Below are 18,402 nucleotides of genomic sequence, written 5' to 3' on the forward strand. Positions count from 1 at the left end.
TCCTCTTTATTCTTCCTTCTCCTCTGCCCCAGCAGAAGGCAGGGGGTCTCTTTTGGAGCTACGAGCTGGGCTTCCTGGGCTTGGAGGAGAGGTGGCACAAGCAACTCCCTTAGGTGTTCCAGTTGATGTTTTAGTAAGTCATGTGCCCCCAATTCCACTGGTGCCGAGCCCAGCTCAGCACTAGGACTTGCAGTCCTTTTGGCCTACCCTGCCTTTTAAGTTTATTTAGGACCCCGGCATACCTCAGCCCACAGTGGCAAGGGCTTGCCAGAACTCAAGTTCCAACCGCTGAGATGGGCAATTCCCCTCTGGCTAGGGATGGTCTGAATGCTCCCTCCATGTGTGGGCATCAGCTGAGTTCAGCCTGGTTTTGCTTTTTGCTGTTGCAGTGCATTCAATGAGAAATCTCACAATTGCTGCACTCCTCCTATCCCAAGCATACAAATTTCTCCACACCACACAGTCACTGCATGGGGGATGAAGAAGAGGTGGTATCAGCAATTCAAGGCTGTCTTTCCTATCCTGTTCAGTGCTTCTTTGGGCAATATGAAGTTAAAACCAGGTTCTGTGAGTGCTCATCTGATTTTTGTTTCTTATGAAAGTGCTTTTTGTGTGTAGTTGTTAAATTTGGTGTTCCTGTGGAGGGGGACATCCAGTGGAGCCTTCTAGTTCACCATCTTGCTCTGTACCCCAAGATCTAAAATAAATACATTTTGACACGAAGTGTCATGCCACAGATATGTGGAAAATGTATTTATGTGAAATTGCTTAATGTCAGATACATTAGATATTCATTCTGACAATACTATGCTGATATATTGATTTATTCTATTTACCATGCGGTTTTTACAGAAAAAAAATCCTAAGTGCCATTTTAGAAACCTAGAAATATCTAGGCAGATAGCAGGAAAAAATACTTCTAGATTCTTTTAAGTTATTTCTGTATCTGGGGAGAAAAACACATGGTTTACTCTTCAAAGATTTTGAATTGGAAAACATATGCACATTCTCTTTTTTCCTACACCACTCTTAATTCTTATTAACAAGAGGGAAGATCTCTAGTAAAAGGGGATTACAAAAAACTAGGGGACAGCCTATAAAGGTGAGTCCCAATTTCCAAACATTTGACTCTCCACTGCCTTCACCATCCACAGCTTCTTATTAAGAAGATCTCCCTACAGTAAGAACCAAACTTTGTACTGATTATCGCATAATTATAAAAGTACAATCACTGGTAAGAAAACATGATAGATTTATTCATAAGACATAGATGTACAAACAAATATAACAAATGTACATGACATCTGAATCACAAAATTTCGGCAAAGAAATAATGTCATTGAAAGGCTAAAGAACAAAAATGATGAGACACCTTAAGAAAGTTTCAGGATAAGCAATGCAGGATAAGCAAGTTTGTCTACTCAGAAAAAAAATCAGTTCGAAAAAACAAACAAGCAAACAAAATACACAGAATACAGGAAATGGAAAGCTCTAAGCACTAAATGCAGGGAACTACTGATTTCTGATAGTCCAAGTTAACTACCATCTAGAAACAAATCTGGCATTTTAACAACTGTAATGAGAATCTATAAACAGCTCTACCTTTTTCACGTGGTAATCTCCTTATAATTGTATCAATACTATGTTTGAATAGTATTTTCTCTAGAAGCTTTCTTTGGTTTCTCACACTTAGTCACTATGTATTTCAATTTTTGCATCAATCATACTGAGGTTTTGGTTTTCATATAGTTCTTCCCTATCAGACTTCGAATTTCTTGATGTTTCTGTTTTCCTGTGTATTCTATTTGCTTATCACAGTTACTGTCACACACATAATAAAAATTTTATAGATGAATGAAATGGATGGTATGTAGAACATATCAGAACAGACAGACAAAACAGACAGCTGCCAATAATACTTAAGTAATAACAGAATGGGTCTGGGCTAATAAGGAAAAGAAAAAAACAGAATCATCCATTCCAAAAAAAGAAAAAAGAAAAAAGAGATTTATAAGGATGAGTAAAGATTTGATTTTCTTTCTTATAGCTCAAAGTATCTTTTTATGTTCAGCTAAAAACTTCTTTTGAAAGGCACTAGAAGCATTGCCTCCTCCAACCCCAACCACCAGCCAGAATCCCACCAAGCAATGAATACACCTGGTGCCCAGACCTCTGTTTCTAAATACTGCCTCCGACTAAAATAAACCAGGACTCTTTGAAGAAATATGTAACTCCAGACATGGAATACAGAAAGAACAAGTCTATCCTGAGCACTCCTGTGTCAGAAAGTAAGATATGCTCAAAGACCAGTAGGACCTATTAAGAGGACAAAGGGCCAAGTTAAAAGGGGGTTCCCACGGGCCACATTTGGGACAACTTAAGCATATTTTTTAAAAGTAATAGAGTATAACATATGGAATAAGTAAAAATTAATGGATACGTAGAGATACTTAAGGGAGGAAAAAGAGATAAGGAAAGGGGGTGGGGAAAGAAAATCTCCGCTGAAGAATGCCAGTAATAAATATAGAAGGAATGATCAAATTAGAAAATCACCAATTTGCAACCCCCAATGTAAAAGCTAATTCAAGCAAAAATCACCAATGTATGCTAAGGCCATTAGGTAAAAAGTTGTTAAAAACAGAATATTCTCATGGTGCCTAAGTATTACCTCACAGATTACTTAGCAACACAAAGGGGAAAATGTATCTTTAAAATGGAAACCTGGCTGTCACCACCTTAAGTCATTAAACTTAATGTTACTGATAATAGGAGGACAACCTGATATTATATAATTCATGAAATGACAAAATAGGAAATAAACATCATTACCTATGAAATATTCTCTCCAAAAATGTTTAATCCAACCCCATCAAATCTCTAGATCAGGAGTTAAGCTTTATTGTCCTGTGGATTTCTTTTACAGTCTGGTAAAGCTTATGGATGCCTTCTTAGAATAATGTTTTTAAATGCATAAAACACACAAGGCTACAATGGACAATTATACTGAAATACAGTTACCATAATAATTGTTTAAATTATAACAGTAATATTATTTCTTCTTTTTCAGACAGGGTCTCACTCTGTTACCCAGGCTGGAGTGCAGTGGCACAATCACAGCTATCTGCAATCTCAACCTACTGGGTGCAAGCGATCCTCCCACCTCAGCCTCCTGAGTAGCTAGGACCACAGGTGCACGCTACTACACCTGGCTAATTTTTGTATTTTTGTAGAGAGGAGGTCTCACTATGTTGTCCAGGCTGGTCCTGAACTCGTGGGTTCAGGCAGTCCTCCCGCATCAGCCTCCCAAAGTGCTGGTATTACAGGCATGAGCTACCATGCATGCCCAGTCTATTATTGCTTCTTAATACAAATCTAGCAACTACCTTAATTTATAGACAATACATGAGCATAAATTAAATCTTAAGATATCTGCAGCAATTGAATGTGATATGAGAATACCTGAGATTTCTATTGGTGACAAAGCTACAGGTACTGTAAATGTACTGTCCATACTGTATCCATGAAGGGTTTCTTATACTCATAATTAAAGGAAATGCTAAAATCCAGTTAGAGCAGGGTTTCTTAACCTTTACACTACTGACATTATGAATGGGATAATCCTGTTATCAGGGACTCTCTTGTACCCACCCAGCTGTGACAATCAAAAATGTCTCCAGACATTGCCAAATGTCCGAGGGTTGGGGAAGGAGAAGACAAACTCACCCCAGCTGAGAACCACTGAGTTAGAGATAAGTTAAAATAAAGATGTAATTTTTTCCCCATCTAAAGTTCATAGATTCCCTGAATTCTACAGACCCTACAGAGTCTGTGAACTCAAGGTTCAGTTCTGTTGGCTCTAGACCTACCTTTGAGTTTACAGTAAACAGAAGGAAGTAGGATAGTAAGGTTTAAACTGCCATATATGAGGAAACAATGAGACAAATTAAGAGTATGAGATATTCTATTAAGAAATTGGCTTGGATGCTTAGTCATTTTAAAAAGTTTGGAAAACTTTAGACTAAAATAAATTACGTGATTATTTACCTGCTTGTTTCCTATCTCTGCCACTATACTGTAAACTTATATTTGTTTCATTCACTTTCCTATACCATACCCAATACAAAGTCTAAGCATTCAGTAAACCACATGACTATTCAATGAATGAATGAGCAAATGAATGAATATCACAGAGAGTGGGTAAAGACACGTAAGCCACTAACACAATACCTCAAAATGTTCACATACATTTCAAATAATCTAAAAATATAAATCCAAAATATATTTTCTTGTTTGTATAACATTACTTGACTTTCTGAAATTTGATTCTAGATCTCCACCTTCCTTATAAAACGATATACTAGTTAAGAGTATTGGCCATACAATGAGTTAGATCTCTGTCATTTATTAGTTGTGTGACAACTGTCTTACCTTCCTAAGTCTGTTTCCTCATTTGTAAAATGGGACAGCAGCAGTATCTTCCTCATTGGAATGTCGTAAGATTTAAATAACTTATGTAAGTTCATAGCATAATACTTGGTACACAGTAGACATTCAATAAAGAATTGCAACAACCATTATTATAAACATTTTGCTTTTTTGTTGTTTTTTTTTTGAGACAGAGTCTCACTCTGTCGCCAGGCTAGAGTGCAGTGGCATAATCTCGGCTCACTGCAACCTCTGCCTCCCAGGTTCAAGCCATTCTCCTGCCTCAGCCTCCTGATTAGCTGGGACTACAGGCGCACGCCACCATGCCCAGCTAATTTTTGTAATTTTAGTAGAGTCAGGGTTTCACCATATTGGTCAGGCTGGTCTCAAACTCCTGACCTCAGGTGATCCGCCCACCTTGGTCTCCCAAAGTGCTGGGATTACAGGTGTGAGCCACCATGCCCGGCAAACATCTTTTTAAATGGTCAGCAAATATTAACATTTCAACTGTGCCATAGAAAATTTTAAAATAGCTACAAACTTTAGGATCCTGATCCTCCTCTTCTGGTGTCTTTTTCTTTGCTTGAGCATTCCTAATCCTGAAGAGAGAGGTGGTGGGTAGGGGGAAATAGAGGGGAAACAGCAAGAACAAACAAACCAATATGGGCAGACATAATTTACTCTCAGAAAAGTCACCAAAGCAAGAAAAATGATCCTCATTGCCATGACACTAAAGGGGGTAAAAAGAATATTGGAAAGTGATAATGAAGCCAGAAAACATGGTGGCCTAGAACAAAAGCAACTTTGATGACAAAAACTGTGCCTGTGGGAAAGAAGAGAGATGAGGAGGTGGTAGGGGAGTGACTGGAAATAATGGTTTGGAAGACATCTGAGTATAGGTCAAAGTTAAGTCCATGGAAGTAGAGTAGACGAGATAAAAATTACAATTTCTGAGTTGGACAAGACTTTAAAAGAATATCTGCCTCAACTTTCTACTTCATATATAAATCTTTTCTATAAGGGGTCTATCTGCCTCTACTTGAAAACTTCAATAATGAAGAATTAACTACTTCAAAAGCAGAATACTACTGTAAAACAACCATAATTACTTTGGAGAAAAAAAATTCTTGTAGTGAACAGAATCCTGCCTCCCTGAATTTTCCATTACTGCTTCTAGTTCAATTACATTACAGGAATGAATTAGTAGATAACTACAGATAGTCACAGGAAAGTGATATACAAGTGGAGAAAGTGCCGAAGAAGAGAGCTAATGAAAGCTCTGAGCAAGGGGTAGGGCAAATCTGTTTAGAGGAAAAGACAATGGCAATCAGAAATACCATCCTTACACAGGGAAGATGTGTCAGGAAGTAAAGTGCAAACAGTAAGTAGCATCAACATGCTGCAAAGAGGTCAAGGAGATTACTAACTTTAGAAAGGATACTGGATTAAGAACGGTTTCAGGACAGTGGTTAGGGAAGAAGCCATCCCACTGAGGTTAAGAAGTAAGTGATGAAGTAATAAAGGCAACAGTATCAACACCTCTTTCATGGTAAAAAGAAAAAAAAAAAAAAAGAACAAGAGTTGAGCAAGAATCTTTTAGGCAAACGGAGACCTGAGCATATTTGTAGGCAAACAGCAAGAAGTCAACTGAAGGGTGAGATTAAAGAGGAACAAGAGGCCCGGCGTGGTGGCTCATGTCTGTAATTCCAGCACTTTGGGAGGCTGAGGCGGGTGGATCACCTGAGGTCAGGAGTTCAAGATCAGCCTAGCCAACGTGGTGAAACCCCGTCTCTACAAAAAATATGAAAAATTAGCCGGGCGTGGTGGCGGGCACCTGTAATCTCAGCTACTCTGGAGGCTGAGGCACAAGAATCGCTTGAACCCGGGAGGCAGAGGTTGCAATGGGCCGAGATCACGCCACTGCACTCCAGCCTGGGTGACAGAGCGAGACTCTGTCTCAAAAAAAAAAAAAAAAAAAAAAAAAAAGGAACAAGTAAATGGTGGAGAAAGGAGATGGTCAGAGTTACATACACACAGGAATGGGGTGAGAGGGGATGGGAAAAGGAAAGGCAAAGTGAGAAAGAAAGAATATCAAGCCCAGGGACTATAAGGCACCTCAGGTTTATGCCACACCTTGAGAAAGACAGGACTTTGTCAAGCAACAGTGAGAAAATAAGCAGGCTGACCTAGAAAAGTTGCCTCACACCCTATTCCTGTGCCCAATGTGTGAGTAGGAGGAGGAGTGGAATCAGCTGGGACTGCAGGTTCTGAAGGTTCTGTGAAGTGTTAGATCAAGAGCGCAGTAAAAATATGTTATCAATGAAAGAAGGAAGGACGACAGGGAAGAACGAAATGGAAAGACAAGAAGAATTGCATCATCACTAATATCTGACTCTATAGTAAAATACAGTGAACACTATACAGTTCATAATTGCTTACTTTCAGATTTTTGTTCATCTTCAAATTAACCTAGTAAGAAAAACATTTCTGAATGAATCAATGAATCAATGATCTCCATTATATGAATGAAGAAACAAGTTCAAGAGTAACTTCATTTCAGACCATTTAGTGAGTTAACTGTGAAGACGGAATCTGAATTCAGATTTTCTGATTCTAAGTTCCATGCCTCTTTCTCTGCACCAATAAAAAAATTTTAAATTATTTCACTACTCCTTCCCACCCATTTCAGGCATCTGGTGCTTTCTTTTTCTGTCTGTCTCCTTATTAGATCAATGACTGAACCGATAATTATTTATTCTCATAACTATCACTTATGTCCATCTTCTGTTGAATGATATAATTAACATCTAATTGTGATAATTTTATAAGACCAGGATTATTCCAAAAGGAAAAAGATATTATACAATTTTTTTTTTTTGAGATGGAGTCTCGCTGTGTTGCCCAGGCTGGAGTACAGTGGCAAGATCTCAGTTCACAACAACCTCTGCCTCCCAGGTTCAAGCGATTCTCCTGCCTCAGCCTCCTTAGTAGCTGGGACTATAGGCACCCGGCACCACGCCCAGTTAATTTTTGTATTTTTAGTACAGACGGGATTTCACCACGTTGCCCAGGCTGGTCTCAAACTCCTAACCTCAAGTGATCTGCCTGACTCAGCCTCCCAAAGTGCTGAGATTACAGGCGTGAGCCACCACGTCCAGCCTACACTTTCATCAGTGTAATTTATTGCATTTTTCTTACCAAAGGAATTAATTTAGTATCTGTAATGGGAGATAAATACACTACTTTGGCCCATTATTTTAGCACTTTCAAGAAAGTTTGAGCCCAAGAAGTTGAGGCTGCAGTGAGCTGTGATGGCGTCACTGCACTCTGACCGAGGCAATGGAGAGAGGCCTTCTCAACAACAACAACTTCTGAATTCCATATAATTGACCCCTTTTTCTTCTTTTTTTTTTTTTTGAGACAGTCTCGCTCTGTCACTCAGGCTGGAGTACAGTGGCGCAATCTCGGCTCACTGCAACCTCCCGCTTCTGGATTCAACTGATTCTCCTGCCTCAGCCTCCCAAGTAACTGAGACTACAAGCGCCTGTCACCTTGCTTGGCTAATTTTCGTATTTTCAGTAGAGACGAAATTTCACATGTTGGCCAGGCTGGTCTCAAACTCCTGACCTCAGGTGATCCGCCCACCTCTGCCTCCCAAAGTGCTGGCATTACAGGCGTAAGCCACTGCGCCTGGCCCCGTATAATTGACCTATAATTTTTTTTAAAAAAATGTCTAATTTGAGAAAACATGGATAAAGAGGAATTTCTTTTTAACACTGGAGCTGGACAGAGCTTTTTTGACATAATTTTGATACAATTTTGGACCTAATTTTTTTTAAAGTCCATACTTGACTGCTATTTTTATAAAAGCAACAAAAAAAATCTCAAATTTCATTTCTCCAAATTTAGAAGTACTGATAATATGCAAGAAACACTTAACCATACTGTAATGTCCTACCAAAGATCAGTCTGATAGAACTCAGGAGTTTGTTACCATAGTAAAAACTCTGCCCCCTCCTTTCTCCACCACCTTTTCTTGTTCCTCTTTAATCTCATCCTTCAGTTGGTTTCTTGCTGTTTGCCTACAAAATACATCAAATATCTCACATTCTAAGAAGTACTTTCCACAACATTTTTGAAATGTAAGAGTCAATTTCTGGTAAATGGTATAGTTAAGTTTTTCACACTACCTATACACAAATAGCAATATACTTCTACACTATACTTAAGATTTATCATTTGACAAAATCTAGTTTAATCGGAATTTTTAAAAATCCTTAAATTTTTTTTAAATGCGTATCACATATATTATTGCTCACAAAAATCTCAATATTGAAGGTACAATCTAAACATACTCTCAAGAAATACTAACATTGGGGCTGTCATATAAATAAGAACTTCTATAGTCCTCTTGAGCATTAAAGAAGTATGGAAGAGGCTTAAGGAACCCAGAAAATAAGAACAAAGTTGTAGTAATCTAATTTGCTTTTTCTTTACATCCTCATATAGCATTTACGAGACCCTGTGCTTTGCAGGAAACTCTGAATGCATGCGCTTCCCAAAGTTACTTATTTACTTTTTATTTAGTGACAAGGAACAATAAGAAATAATAGTGACTAAAGGATAAAAATTATAACAATTTGTAATCTTAGATTTAAATATTTTTAAATGGCTTATAAAACAAATGCTATTTCATATGACATCTTTATCAGGAATAAAAATCATAGATGTCCTCATAAAATAATATATAATTTTTAAGTCTAGATAATATTCCAAATAAAAGCAATGTCTTTTTTTCCCCAGCACTCATCAGAGAATTATAACATTATAGCAGCCATTAAAATTAAGGGGAGGCCCAGGCACGGTGGCTCATGCCTGTAATCCCAACACTTTGGGAGGCTGAGGTGGGCAGTCACAAGGACAGGAGATCCAGACCATCATGGCCAACATGGTGAAACCCTGTCTCTACTAAAATATAAAAAGTTAGCTGGGCGTGGTGGTGCATGCATGTAGTCCCAGTTACTCGGAAGGCTGAGGCAGGGGAATCACTTGAACATGGGAGGGGGAGGTGGCAGTGAGCCGTGATTACCCCACTGCACTCCAGACTGGCGACACAGCCAGGCTCCGTCTCAAAAGAAAACAAAAAAAAAATTGATTAAGGGTCACAGGCCTGGAATATGAATAAACTATACTAAGATAAAATCTGTCTCTAGCATGTAAAAATTCCAACAACAACAAAAAAATAACTTGGATGCTTTCTTACTCCTTTGGGTCATTGATATGACTGTATAACTAGTGAAATTTTTGTCAGTCAAAATGAACCATATTAGACATTTGTATTCTCTTCTTGGTGTCCCAGCCAAATATTAGCAAGATAATCTTAAAATCACTCATTCAGAGTTATTGAATAAATGTCTCAAATATATAAACTATTAGACACTTATTAAGTAACAAAGATGATACTTTCAAGGAATTTTCATTTTAGGGAAAATAAAGCAAAATAGCTAAGAGACATCTGCATTAAGTCAGTAAATAGTTCACAAATAAAAATATTAAATGTTAGTTTAAGGGAAAAGTAAAAACAGAGTTTATGATTACTATAACCTCAAACAAACAATAAATTAGTATTTTAATTAATCACTGCTTGGCACTACCCTTACATCCCTCCCCACTGGTTGGGTTTCATAGCCCTGTTCTACTTTACTAACTTCATTACTTAGCCTACATCCCCATTACTTTGTCTCCCTTGCATCTCTCCTCCCTCATCCACCTTCAATACAATCTGTCTTTGCTTTTCTCCTGGTTGCAGAACACTGCTAGAAAAAAACAGTAAAATATGCTGATTACAAATTTATGAGTTCCAGTCTCCAATGAGCCTCTGATGCTGCTCAGCAATTCTTTCACTTATTTATCCTGAAACACTTCTCCATTCCCCACAAAATGTGTAACACTTTCAACACTCTCCTCAAGTCCCCTAGCCTGCCTACTTTCAACAACCCAAGGCTCAAAAAGTAACTGTTTAAAAAAAAAAAAAAAAAAAAAAAAAAAAAAAAAAAAAAAAGGCCCCCCGATGTAGTTTTTTCCCTCCATATCCAAATGTATCTAATTATCATCTATACACAACTCCTAACTTTCTGAGATAGAGTATAAGTGTCTACTCTTTTCCAGAGTTAATCCCCTAACAGCTGTTCTTGATCTTACCTCTTCCTGCTTCATCTGGGACCTTTTTCTATTAGTTATTCCCCAATTCTATCTTTGATCTCTTCATCGGCCTATCAAAAAAAAAAAGTTCAAGCACCAAATGAAGGCCCTTTCCCTCCTCCCTGCCTCCTCCAGCTACTACGTCTTACCTCCCCTTCACTGGCAAACCTCTATTCTCTTTTTGGTCTACCTCCTTAGCTGTCTTCCATCTTCACCACTTACTTGGCTCCAGGAAAGGTTAGGAATGACCTGATTTCTACATTCAGTGGCCTATATTCAGAATTTATCTAACCTGACCTCAATGCCCTGAAAAAGTCAAAGAAGGTAATAAAAGCAGAAGGAATGAAAAAGAAAGTCACCATTTGTAATCCTCCAACATAATGATTGATTCAAGCAAGGATCATTAATGGATACCAAAATCACTGGGTAAAGGGTGTCAAGGAATAGGATATTTACATGGCTATTAAGTATCCTCTACAAATTATTTATTAAATAGTAGAGAGATCTGTCAGTCCCACCTTTACCAAGTGATCAAACTTGCATTACCAATAGAGTGACAGCCTGAAATCATGTGCCTCCTGATGTAACACAGCAGTAGAAATACACATCATCTGTGTGGTGGTCTCACTAGAAATGTCTGACTAGAATCTAATCATGAGGAACAGACCAATTCAGAATGTGGAACATGCTCCAGGACATACAGTCTCTACTTCTCAACAGATAAATCTAAAGAAGAGAGGAAGGCGGTAGGAAACTAGTTCAGACTAGGGGAGACTTAAAGAGACATACCAGCCAAATGCATTAACCTTGCATGAATCCTGCATTTGAGGGGGGGAAAGCTATAAAGATTTTTGGGATAACTGGGAAGATTTAAGTATACAGTATACGTCAAAGAATGTTATTAAGTAAATACTGATATATATATAATACCTATGAATACCACATTACTTATTCTGAATATTATCTGCAACTATTCTACCCTCAAATTACCCCATAAAAATCTTACTGAATAGCTGGGCCTTTGACCACCTCTACCCTTATTTTTATACGATTGTGAAAGAGAGGTGACCAGTTAACAAAATTATAAGAAATTGGCCGGGCGCGGTGGCTCACACCTGTAATTCCAACACTTTGGGAGGCTGAGGCAGGCGGATCACAAGGTCAGGAGTTTGAGACCAGTCTGACCAACATGGCGAAACCCTGTCTCCACTTAAAATACAAAAATTAGCCAGGCGCAGTGACGTGCACCTGTAATCCCAGCTACTCAGGAGGGTAAGGCAGGAGATCGCTTGAACCCAGGATGCAAAGGTTGCAGTAAGCCGAGATTGCACCACTGCACTCCAGCCTGGGCAACAGAGTGAGACTTTATTTTTTTAAATAATAATAATAAAATTGTAAGAAATTATATTTTTGCCCATTCATTTCATGCATTTTAATTAATTCAACTCTAAACACTACAGCATAACTGTGGACTACTGGACATATAGAAAAATCGAAGTGACTTTTTTGCATAGAAAGATGAAAAATAATTTAAAAAGAAATCTAGAAGGAAATGAGATTTTACAAATGGTGAGTGGCTTAAAACCCCTATTTCTTCAGTTAAATCCTCACATCCGAAGAATAATTACCACTGGTAGAAAAACCCTTCAAATACACAGGAAGGCAGGCATAGTAAATGAAGACAAAAGGATTACTCCCAAAAAGGGAATTAATCCAAATAACTGTAGCATACTCTTAAAAAGATTAAAACTATTTGTATAAGTCACTTACAACAATTTTAACTCTGAAATAAAATATATATTTTCAAGTCTTCTCAAATAGCATATTTGAAAACAAGGTAATCTTTTCTTAATAACTTAATTTCACCATTTTAATAATCAGTTATTTTACTGTCCTATAATGGTGATACTCTCAGGTGCTATAGAAGGAAGTCAGTTTGCCCCTATATTAAGGAGTTTCAGTTTGCCCCTATATTAAGGAGTTTCAAATATTGATACACTAGTTATTTTACTAGTTTGTTATCAATATTTGTATTTAGTGCTTCTCTCCTCCCTAGAGAGGCTGTCAGCCATCACTATTCTCCGCCTTACTATCTATATTCCTGCCTTTGACAACCTCTATATTCCTTCCTAGTTTGATTCTTCTGAAGCGAATAACTCTTCTACAGTATGTTATAGTTGACACAGCATCTTAATACATATTACCCCATTTAATAATTCTTACAATAGCCTTGTAATACATGGATTATCACTACCCCTATTTTATAGATGAGAAAACTGAGGCTCAGAAAGAATAACTTGAGTAACTTATCTACAAGGTATGGATGATAAATAGCAAAAGTGATCTCAACTGTCAATTACCTTCTTTCATCAACAAATTAAGCTTGTTAAAAACATTAAATAGTCAAAAGTGGAGCCCATGGGGAAAAAAAGAGATTCATTATAAGCTTTGAATTTTTCTGGACATTCACAACATACATACATACATACATTAAGTTAAACACTTAGCTTACTTCTCCTTTCTTGGTAGTTGAAGCTGCCAGGAAAAAAAAAAATCACTTCTGGATAAAAGATATGAATATATTCTATTTACAATTTCAAAAACATATGCAAAAATAACTAACAATGCAAAACAATATCCAAATTTGCAGTAAATTAAGTCTATTTTTAGGAAAAAAAGGGTTTCTTTTTTCAGATTTGAAGACAACCTAAATATACAAAAGAATATCTGCATTGTGTCATAAATAGATTTCCTTTTATTTTTCCCTCAATTCCTCCTCTTGCAAAGAAACAGTTAGTTGCTAGAGGTTCTAAGGTGTTAATCTAATTCACCAAACAGTGCCCACTGAGACTATTTTCCCACCTGGTAGGAATCAAAAACACTAGGTCCTTACCAGAAATCACGCAACCCCTAGGTTTACAAGGGTACCACTGACATTTTGAACCGGATAATTTCTTGCAGAGGTGGATGCAATATGTTGCGCATTGTAGGGTATTTAGCAACATCCCTAGCCAATAGCATTTCCTTCAGCTATGACAACCAAAAATGTCTCTAGACACTGCCAAATTTCCCTTGGAGGTCAAAACCGTCCTTGCAGAGCCATTGTTTTAGATGTTAGGGCACTGGATATTTGAAAAAGGAAACTTCCAACTGGCCCTGTTAATTATAATTTTTTTAAATTTGTTTTTTTTTTTTAAATAAGACATTAATAGTACAAGATACCTAAATAATACATCTGCTATCCTTCCTTAGGTTAAAGCATTTTTAGAGGATTTTGTAACATGGGTTTCATCAATGTAGCTACATATAGTCACTCACACTTCCCCCCAAGTTGGGGGAATGTCCAGTTCTTTCTCAGCTCTGCTAGCAAAATGTCAAATACATACATATATACAAGAATCTAAACAATTCTAACTTCCAAAGTCCCATTTCTTGCTTTACATGGCCACGCTGTGGTTCTTGAGCCATGCATCCTAGAGATTCAAGCTTCTAATCTCCAGATTTCCTCATCTGGTTGCTGCCAACTAATAGTGAGGTAAGTAGGAAGTAAGCTGATGACCTTTAAGATCTTTTCCAACCCTGATATTCTAATATTCAATGACAAAAATGCCCACTTTTACTTATTGATTCCGACCTGACCAAACCACCTCTTGAGGTTACTGAAGACATTCATGCCTTCTTTCTCCAACTTTATGCTGAATACAACCAAAAAGTGTAACTATTATTTACAACATCACTTTTAATATTGGTGATCAGTTGCTTATTCCCTAGCTCAAATAAAAAATTTTAACATGCACACTGATTTTAAAGGAAAAGCTTTTCAAAAAGCTATGAGCCCACAGCATTATATGAAAGGCGCACATTGGGCCAATATTGAGACAGAAAGTACACTACTGGTTGCCTAAAGATGGGGCTGGGGTGAAGAGAATGGGGAGTAACTGTTAATGGATACAAGGTTTTTTGAGGGAATGATGAAAATGTTCTAAAATTAGATTATGGTGATGTTTGCACAATTATTTAAATAAACTAAAAACCACTGAATTGTACACTTTTTTTGAGACAGAGTCTCACTCTGTCACCCAGGCTAGAGTGCAGTGGTGCCATCTCGGCTCACTGCAATCTCCACCTCCCAGGTTCAAGTGATTTCCAGCCTCGGCCTCCTCAGTAGCTGGGATGACAGGCGCTCGCCACCATGCCCGGCTAATTTCCCGGCTAATTTTTATATTTGTAATAGAGACGGGGTTTCACCATGTTGGCTAGACTGGTCTCGAACTCTGGACCTCAGGTGACCTACCTGCCTAAACTTCTCAAAGTGCTGGAATTACAGGTGTGAGCCACCAAATCCAGCCAAGTTGTACACCTTAAATGGACGTATTTTATGGTATGTTAATTTTATCTCGATAAAGCAGTTTTTAAAAAGTTAAGAGCAGGAAAAAGGAATTGTACTTAACTTTTGTTGATTAAAACAAAGAGTGTGATGGGTTGGGGCTGTGGCTCACACATCTAATCCCAGCACTTTGGGAGGCCGAGGCGGGTGGATCACAAGGTCAGGAGTTTAAGACCAGTCTGGCTAATATGATGAAACGCCGTCTCTACTAAAAATACAAAAATTAGCCAGGCATGGGCACCCCTGTGGTCCCAGCTACTCGGGAGGCTGAGGCAGGAGAATCACCTGAACCCGGTAGGTGGAGGTTGCGGCAAGCTGAGATCGCCCCACTGCACTCCAGTATGGGCGACAGAGCAAGACCACGTCTCAAAAAAAAAAAAAGAATGTGATGAAGAACAAATTCTGCAAAATTTGCCGTTTCATGGGCTATATAGGAACTGACTTTAATTCTGACACAAAAAATTACCTTATCCAGAAATAAATTTTAACTTTCCAGAAAATATAAACATATGCAAAAGTAATCACCTTTTCCTAGTAAACTTTTAGTATTAAATTCTAATTTCAAAAACACTTCAGAAAGCCAAATGCTGTAGTGACAATAGTTCTACAAGAATAAAATATATGAATGTTAACAACAACAAAACAGTGTTTACAATTTGGTTATGATGCATTCTTTATTTTAAAAACCCATTACAACATTTTTCATTTATTTAAAAAGCGATCCTCAGACTGCCTCTTAGATTGGTAGTGTAATAATTCTTAAGTTATCAGAATATAATTTTAAAATAGCCAAATTACAATAAAATTGCAAACTCTACTGTCCCAAACATCAATTACACATACTGATCATTTTTACCCAAACCTATCATGAGCAACGATGATCACTACGAACCATCAACATCCATTTCTAGGAAATCCGATTCTGACTACACTACAAATACAGCCAAACAAACAAATCCCATCATGCCCTCTGTTCCATCATTTAACTGCTTAGAAATCATTTAGGCTCTGAAGGTGCTTTTTCCAATTAACTCTCCTTCGGATTTATAAAAGTGAATGTACATCAAAATCTGCAGTTTGGGTTATCGCAATAACATTTCTCAGTATACTACAAGTAATTTATCATGGTATTACTTAAAGTCGTTTACTATTAAGACTGCCCTGGATTTGACAAATCAGAAATACAGCCAATTAAAAATAAAAACAGTACAATTTAATTCTTCGAAAGTAAGAGCCTCAATAAAGACCAAAAAAATAAAGCTCATTAGAAGGAAAAAAATCTTTTTTCGCAACCCCGGTCAGTCAAAATGCTAAAAATACCATCTTGAACTCAACACATGAACTGACCAAATGGCTAATTATAATTGGCAAGCCAAAGTTCCCAAGTTAACGACGGGAGAGCAGAGACGGCAGGGAGGGCCTGCCCTTTCTATCTGTGCAGAGATGGAAGGAGGCAGAACTGAAGAAAATTAATTATTGAACAAATTATTTCAAGCTACATTTTCAAAATGCAAAAGACTGAGTAACTCTTTGGGTTAGTCTTCCCCGGAGAGAAAAACAAACAAACGTTTAAACGATTCCAATAGAATCCAATAGGACTAGGGGCCTGGCTGGAAAAAGAAAAGGGAAAGTTTGGGGGCAGCGTCTAAGGGGGTGATGGAAGTTCCAAAGCTGGGATCCCGGAAAGAGAGGGGCTAGAGCGGCGTTTGCGGTCGCCGACAGGAGGTAGGGAACACAGCTGCCAGCCCCGATCCCGAAGGGAGAGTGAAAAGGAAAAAAAAAAAAAAGGAGGTGGCGGAGAGGAGAATGGAAGCTTCAGCGCCGGTCAGTTGTGACCGAAACTCCGTCCGCTTCGGGCTGGGGAGGAGAGCCGAGGGGGTGGGGTCTCGGTCCCTCTCTCCGCAGGAGGTCGGGGTGAGAGTGGGCCGCGACGCGCGGTGGCCGCGGGGCACACCTACCTGCGGGTCCCGGGGCAGCCGCCCTGAGCGAGGCCTAGTGCATCGCCGCCGCCTCCAGCCCTCCACGTCGCACCGAGGCTGCTGCTCCACGGCCGCCGCCGCCCGGCGCCCGGCCGGGCCCGAGCCCGGCTTCCCGCCCCCGCCCCGCGCCCTCTGGCCAGTCGGCCCGGGGAGCACAGGGCCGCCCTCTCGAGCCCAGCTCCACTCGGGGGTGAGAGGCGGCAGCGGCGGCTCCCTCACGTCTCTCCCGGGTGTCCTGTCAGCCAGCAGTTTCCCCCGGGTCCGCAGCGCCGCCTCCGCCGCTGCTGCCGCCGCCTCTCCCACATCCCCGGCCTCCAGGGGAGCCGCCGCCGCCGCGCCACGACCACTGCCTCTAGCGCTTCTGCTCCCGGCTCCACTGCTTTCCCTCACCCCGCCGGCCCAGCCGGCTTGGCCCGGTCGGGTGTGGGGAGACAGCGCCGGAGGCCGCCGCAGCCCCCAGCCCACAATCCACCGCGCGGCCCCGCCGGGGCGGGAGGGCCGCGGCCCGGGCCGGGGGGAGTGCCCGCCGCCTGGGGAAAGCGGCTTTGGCGCAGGCCGGCGTGCCCGTCGCAGGCGCAGCCAGAGTTCTCTCGGGGCGGGGAGTACACCGCGTGGCTCCCCTGCGCCTCCTCTAATAGTCCTACACGCAGACAGAAATCCACGCTGAATTCCACTTTCCCCACCACCCTTCCCCCCAACTCCCAGTTTTCAGGAACACCCAGATGCCTCCTGCCGCCTTCCCCGAGACTGGGACGCGACCCCTCCAGCGTAGCCCTCGCCACCCACAAGACTAACCGACTCGAAAGATCCCTAAATCACCCGGGACCTATTAAAGCAAATACTTCCACGAGATTCCACGTCTCTCCCACCCCCTCGAAGTAAATGCTTTTCAGCCGTTCCCAAATAAATGCCCTTCCAAAGGTTAAAGGTCACCCCTCCGCAACAACCCAATTCTCTCTATTGAGGACTTTTCCTCATCCGGTCCTCCCCTCCAAGTCTTCCCCAAGTTCCAGGCCTTCCTCCCAGGGACTGAAATCAGTTATTCCTGTTACTTGACTGAGATACTTGGAGTGTGTATGATAATTAATACCTTCTAATTCTGATTTCAGCCTGGTTTCACAGGACTTGCAACTTTAAACCAATAAAATACCGTCCACAAGAAAGGGAAGGTCTTAGTATATAAATACAAACACACACACACACACACACATATATATATATGGATGTGGAAGAAAAAGGTCCTCAATCATTTGAGTGCTTGTGGCTTAATTTTGGGAAGATTTTATTCAATTTTGAAATTCTCGCCTAAAAATACATTTCAAGCATTTACAAGACATAGTATGTTTTAACAAATCAAAAGTGAAAATATTCTTATAGTTGGGGGGGTTGAAAAAAAAGTTGATCCAAGTT

General features: G+C 39.8%; 1 protein-coding gene across 2 annotated transcripts in view; it reads right to left on the reverse strand.

The window, feature by feature from the left end:
- VPS54 (VPS54 subunit of GARP complex) overlaps window positions 1-17,462 on the reverse strand; it is a 132,090-nt gene extending 114,628 nt beyond the window's left edge. For both annotated transcript variants that reach the window (XM_007970455.3, XM_007970454.3), the window contains exon 1: window positions 16,972-17,462. The gene's annotated coding sequence lies outside the window, so the exon portion shown is untranslated. The remainder of the gene's footprint in view (window positions 1-16,971) is intronic.
- Window positions 17,463-18,402: the final 940 nt, after the last annotated feature.

The sequence above is a fragment of the Chlorocebus sabaeus genome, chromosome 14, assembly GCF_047675955.1.
Source record: "Chlorocebus sabaeus isolate Y175 chromosome 14, mChlSab1.0.hap1, whole genome shotgun sequence".
NCBI classification, from domain to species: Eukaryota; Metazoa; Chordata; class Mammalia; order Primates; family Cercopithecidae; genus Chlorocebus; species Chlorocebus sabaeus.